The sequence below is a fragment of the Natrix helvetica genome, assembly GCF_964273705.1.
Source record: "Natrix helvetica genome assembly, chromosome: Z".
Lineage (NCBI taxonomy): Eukaryota > Metazoa > Chordata > Lepidosauria > Squamata > Natricidae > Natrix > Natrix helvetica.
This window is the reverse complement of record NC_138554.1, coordinates 32,355,413-32,362,273: the sequence shown is the minus strand read 5'-3', so window position 1 is coordinate 32,362,273 and position 6,861 is coordinate 32,355,413.

The following is a 6,861-nucleotide window of genomic DNA, read 5'->3' as shown; positions in this document are numbered from 1 at the left end:
GATTCTTCTAAGAACATCTTGTTCATTTAGGTGCAGCTATGAATCTATGATTGTATAGCCTTTATATTAGGGAACTGATATAAAATGTTAATTTCAGCAATAATTGCCAGACATATATAGAAAACCATGCATAAAACTTTCCTAAAATCTTATTAATTACTTTTGTGTGGTGCATGCTGGAAATAAACATCTCTTCAAATGTATAGGTATATGAATATGTACCAGTGGTGGGTTCCTACCGGTTCGCACCGGATCGCGCGAACCGGTTGAAGACCGAACCCGGAAGTAACCGGACCCGGAAGTAACCGGGAACCGGCACCGGTCCTGTCACTTTATCCCCCTTGCCATCCCAACGGAGCTCGCTCGCTTCCCCGCCCGTCCGCACTAAGCTAGCTAGCCCAGCTAGCCGCTCATTGATTGGCTGGAGTTCAGCCAATCAGTGAGCGGGCTGGAGGCGACCCGTTTAAAAGTGGGTTGTCCTCCATTTCAAAACTCCCTTCTCTTCACTGGCAGCTTGCTGCTTCCTTCAGGTAAGCAACTAAGCGCGAGGGGGGGCGGGAGGCTAGCTTCGGCGAGGAAAGGCCTCTAGGCCTTCCCTCGCTGAAGCGGCGGGATGGCGTGGGCCGTGCGGGCGGTGGGCAGCTAGCTTCACCCAGGAAAGGCCTCTGGGCCTTTCCGGGACGAAGCGCCGGGGTCGCGTGGAACGCGCGGCCGCCGGGAAGCTAGCTTCACCCGGGAAAGGCCTCTGGGCCTTTCCGGGACGAAACGCCGGGGTCGCGTGGAACGCGCGGCCGCCGGGAAGCTAGCTTCACCCGGGAAAGGCCGCTGGGCCTTTCCGGGACGAAGCGCCGGCGTCGCGTGGAACGCGCGCCCGCCGGGAAGCTAGCTTCGCCCGGGAAAGGCCGCTTTACTTTATCATCCCAAAGGTAGAGAAGGGAACTAGAGGAAAAGCTATACTGGACCTAATTCTCATTAATAGAAAAGAAGTGATAGAGGGCGTTGAGGCTTCTGAAACCTTGGGCAAGAGTGACCACATCCTACTGGAATTCAATGTAACACAAACACAAGAAACAGAATATAATCCAACCAGTGTCTTAAACTTTAAAGGAGCAGATTTGAACCAACTCAAAGAAAGCATAAGAAAAATTGCTTGGATAAAAATCCTAAAGAGGAAAAGAAGCATGGTAAACTCTGAAAAATATGATCATAAAACCTCAGTCCAACATAATACTACTGAAAAAGAAAAACAAGAAATCCAAGAAGAAATCAGCATGGTTGCACAACAATATCTGAGATAAACTGAAAGACAAACAGGATGAACAAAAAATGGAAAGAGGAACACATAACTAAGGCAGATTATTAGCAGATAGCTTGAAACTGCAAAGATGAATTCAGGAAAGCAGGGGTTCAAAATGAACAAAAAATTGAAACAAAAGTTAAAAATAATAATTACAAATTGTCTTTCAACATGTAAATAACAAAAAAAATCAAGAAAACAGTCAGTCCTCTAAACAGAGAAGTTGGCAAGTAAGTAAAAGACAAAAGAGAGCAGAACTGCTTAACCCCTTCTTTGCATCAGTCTCCATGCAGAAAGAAACTATAGTCTAACCTATCAAAAACACAACTGTAAAAGACAGACTAGAAATAAAAATTAAAATAAACAAAAAATGGTAAAATAGACTTCCGGTTCCGGCTCCCGAGAGCGACGGGCGTGTTTCGCTCGCCGTGTGCGCTCTTGGTGGGCTCCCTCCTAATCGGGGGGCACTGGGTGCCTTGAAGGGGCACCCAGCCGAGGGGGCGGCTAGCTGGGGGTCCCCTGTGTCGGCGGCAGCCGCGGGTGGGCTCCTGGCATTGCGCAAGGTGCCAGGTGGTGAAAGGGGGTGTGCGGGAGCTCCATGCTTCTGCGCGCTTTCGCGAGGCTGCCGGACGAACTAAGCAACTTGAAGGCTGCAGCTGTGATGTGGTGAGATGGAAACCCGCCCTGACTCCTTTTTTTTTACTGTTTGGTGAAGGATTGACAGCTTTTTAAAGATTTTCAATCGGTTTCTGGGAAGTGTGATTGGAGGGAGGGGGATTCCCCCCCTGGATGGGTGGCTTTGGATTGCTCTCTGCCCCTGGAGGAGAGGGTGGAGAGCTTTGAAATGAAATCACACTCATAGCAAGCAAGCAGGTGAATACCCTGCTGCCATTGTGAAAGAGAAGTGATGATCTGTTTCTTTTGAAAACTTTTGAAAACTTTTAGTTTGCTGCCTTTTGATCCCGTGCTGGCAAGGCAAGATGGCACACTTCCTTTGTCTTTGTGCACTGTGAAATTTGACTCCACCCATAGAAATTGCTGGCATTTTGTTTTTGTCTCCGTGACACCCAGAAATATCTCTTGAAATACTGCACCTTGGACTTGGACTGATGGACTTTATTGTCTGGATTTGAACTATAGAAAAGGTCTCTATTATTGTCTGGACTGCCTGCCTCGTGATCTCTCTCGGCTATCCCCTATTCATGTTGCCACCCCATCTTATGGACACAGACACCTCTGAGTTTCTCTTTACTAAGATGGCACCGAAAAGACCCCCACCTGGGAAACCAGGCTTTGCTGGCTCTGCTCCAACATCTTCAATGTCTAGTCCCAGTGGACAACAGACATTAACATCTCTTCTACAAAAACCCCCTGAGGAGGACCTAACCCAGCAGTTGCTTCAAAAGATCTTAAAGAGGCAGGAGGAATTGAAAAATCAACTGAAAGAAATGAATGAGCAACTCAGAGAGAACCAAAACTGAACGGCTCAAAACTCACAGAGACTGGAACTTTTGGAGGAGGGGACGGCTGAGATGAGGAGGGAGGTGAGGGGGGTTCAGAGAGGAAACCAAGAACTTGAGAACCATCAGATAAAAATGGAGTTTGAAAGGATGTCTTTTTTTCTTAGATTTCAAAATGTAATGGAGGCTGATGATGAAGATCTGAGGGAAATTATGACAAAGCTATTGGCTGACTATATTAAAATAGACAGACAATAGATGGGATGGGATATTGACCTGGCCTATAGAGTCAACTCAGCCTATGCTAGAACACACAATGTTCCAAGGGAGGTTCACATTAAATTTCTTAGAAAGACTACAAGAGATGAGATTCTGAGTGCACAAAGGGGGCAAGTGTTAAAATACAAGGATAGAGAGATAGTCATCCTGAAACAAATCCCAAAGAAAGTTAAAGATAAAAGAAAAAAATTTTCGCTTTTAGCGAAGAAATTATACCAGAAAGGGATTTGGTTTAGATGGCTTCTCCCAGAAGGTATGCTGATATTTTGGGAGGACACTAGAGTTAGAATTAATACAATTATGGAGGCTGAGGCCTTCATGAAAAAAAAACAAAGTGCTCCTAGATAAAACTGATGTCATCACACGGGATATACAAGACACGGGAGGTGCCGGAGCTTTGCTGGGGGGCGGGGGGGGAGAGGCAGCTTTGAGAAAACTTAGATCACAAAAGTGATTTAGAAAAACACTGCAATTGCTGATACAGGGAATTCTTTTTTTCTGTTGGATATAAAATAGATTGAAAATATTGGAAGATATAAGGTAAATATGCTGTCAAAAAATTGTTAAGTAGTATTTTACTTAATGTATTAACAAGTGAGGATTATGAGAGTCGGGGGGAGTGCCATTTCTTGCACAATGTAGCTGCCATAATTTGTACCCCTTTCCACCACCGTTTTTCCTAAAAATTTTGTAAAACCAATAAAAATTTTGTTCAAAAAAAAAAAGGTAAAATAATACCTGCATGGTCTTAATGAATATAAATCATTGGAACCTGACAGACCACATCTATTCTAAAGGATGTTGCAGATCTCAGAATCATTGTATTATATCCAATCCTGGAGCATAGGGAAGAACAAGAGGATTGGAAAATAGCTGATGTGGTTCCCATCTTCAAATGGGAAAAAAGTCTATAAATCTAACATCAATACCTGGAAAAATACCGGTAAAGATTTTTTTAAAATATAGCAGGAGGGAGGAGTGAATAAAAACAGGGTTTGGAAGGAAGGGGAGGAGAAAGGGGGAGTGCAAGAAAAGGAAAGAGGGGCTTGGCTGGGGAAAAGAAGGGATAAAAAGAAAGGGAAGAAAAGGAGCAGGAAACAGGGAGAGAGGTGAGACCAAGGGAAATAAGGAATAGGATAGCAGAGGGTTCTGTGGACCAAGCCTGAGGGAAATAAAGGAATAGGATAGCAGAGGCTTCTGTGGGCCAAGCCTGAGGGAGAGAAAAGTTTGAGTGAAAGGAGGCAAGCAGAGGAAACAACGAAGGAGCAGAGGCTGTGGAAGGAGATCCCAGAAGGCAGTTCAAGAGAGAGTGAAGATAGAGAAAGAGAAAGAAGCTCCAACCAGCCACCTGAATGCCAACCCATCTGTGACCTGCCTGCTGAGGATAGGCTTGCCACTACACCGTCATGTTACCCTGGCAAGTAGAAGTGCATCAGAGAGGGACCAAGGGCTGGGTACAAGAAATTACATACTTTTTACTGCCAAATCCAGAGGCTCCTGGGCTGGAGGGACCTCTGGGGAAAGACTCAATACTCTCATATGCCTCACAACAGCCAGAACCAGATAATGTGCTTCCAACCCCTGAGACATTTGGGTGCAAGAAGTCTTGAGGGGATGACTCATTCATCTCAGCTGGGCCCAAATAACAGAGACTGAAGTGAAACAACAGCTTAGAAGACTGACATATGATGCTCTAGGCCACAGCATAGATGAAGCAGTACTCACTGCTAGATGAAATCCTAATCCATCCCCTGACACCCCAGACTCTTGGTAAGCATTTTACACTCTTTAGGGAACCAAAGAGTTTTGGGTGGGGGGAACATGTAGCAGGGGGGAGGAGTGAATAAAAGGAGGATTTGGGGGGAAGAGGAGGAGACAGAAGGAGCGCAAGAGAAAGAAAGAGGGGCTTGGCTGGGGGGAAGAAGAAATAAAAGGAAAGGAAGAAAAGAAGCAAGAAGCAGGGAGAGAAGAGGTGAGACCAAGGGAAATAAGGGAATAAGATAGCTGAAGCTTCTGTGGGCCAAGCCTGAGGGAAATAAGGGAATAGGATAGCCGAGGCTTTTGTGAGCCAAGCCTGAGGGAAATAAGGGAATAGGATAGCAGAGGCTTCTATGGGCCAAGCCTGAGGGAAATAAGGGAATTGGATATAGCAGAGGCTTCCGTGGGCCAAGCCTAAGGGAAATAAGGGAATTGGATATATCAGAGGCTTCCGTGGGCCAAGCCTGTCATCGCAAACTCATACATGGAACATTTTGAAACTAACACCTTAGATAAATCTGAACACAAGCCCAAACTCTGGCTTAGATATGTAGATGACACTTTCATAATTTGGCCACATGGGAAAGAAAAACTGGACAACTTCCTCACACATCTCAACAGCCTACACCCCAAAATACAATTCACTATGGAAATAGAAGCTAACAATCAACTTCCCTTTCTGGACGTCCTAATCTACAAAAAACCCAATGGCTCCCTAGTGTTGTGTCCGGGCAGATGACGTCAGGGAGTTTCCCCTGACAGCCGGCATCTGCACTAGCAACAGCCAGGTCGCGTCTGATTGGCTAAGACGCGACCTGGCTGAGAGCGGGGAAACTCTGGCTTGGGGATTGGCTGGTTCGTCTGACAGCTTCGTATAAATAGCTGTCAGACGAACCCTGCATTGATTCTCTCCTGTATTTGACTGTGAATAGTTTGTTCAATAAAGTTGGTTGGATTCTCCTCACGACTCCGCTAGCCTTCCGTTCGTATTTAACACTGGCGACGAAGGTGGGATCCAGCCGCTAACCCACCGAAACCTACCGAGTGTGTCATCTTGCCACTATCGCACCGGCGACCCGTTCCTGGCCGGCCTAGCTCGTTCCTGAGGAGACCATGTCGGCAATGCCAACTTTCGTGCCTTTTGGCTGCGACTGCGAGACGTGGGAAGCGTTCATGGAGCGCTTCGAGTGCTACCTCATAGCCAACGGTCGTCGCGACGTTCCAGACGACGAGAAGTGCAGTTTCTTCTTGAGCTGTTGCGGCACGCCAATGTTTAGCGCCGCTCGCTCATTAGCCGCCCCACAGCCAGTTCATTCTCTGGACTGGGCAACATTAACTGAACGTCTTCAGCGCCACTATGCCCCCACTCCATCCTGGGTGGCGAGGCACTACGCTTTCCGGCGCTGTGTACAGAAGCCGGAGGAGTCGGTGAGCCAGTTCCTCCAGTCGCTTCGCACCGCGGCGATGAGGTGCGAGTTTGCCGACCTCGATCACAACCTGACGGAACAGTTCGTCAGCGGCGTGAAGGATCTGCGCCTTCGCCGGCGGCTCCTGTCACAGGCGGACATCACGCTGACGGGGGCCATCGAGCAGGCAAGGGCGGCTGAACTCTCCAACGAGTCAATGGCGGAGATGTTCAACCTGCCGCCCCCGCCAGGCCGCACCTGCCTGGTGGACGAACTAGTTCCCTTGCCAAATGACTATCCTGAGAAGGGAGCGGTGGCGCGCGTTGGCCAGTCCGCCAGAAGACGCGTTCCTCAGCGAGCCCGGGAAGCTGTGCCCGCTTGCCTTGGCTGTGGAGGCAACCACGACCGCTCAGGTTGCCCCTTTAAAACCGCAGTTTGCCGCCGCTGCCTGAAGAAGGGACATTTGGCCCAGGTCTGCCGAGCGCAGCTTCCCTTGCCACAGCGAGCAGAGGACGTCCCGACCACAGCCGCCGTTAAACAGCGACCTGGAGGCTGTGCTGGACGACAGCAGCAGCAGCAGCAGCAGCAGTCTTCGCGCGGAGGCTGCTACGCCGTGGACGCAGACTTCCACGCCAACCCCACAGAGTTGGCCTTCCACACG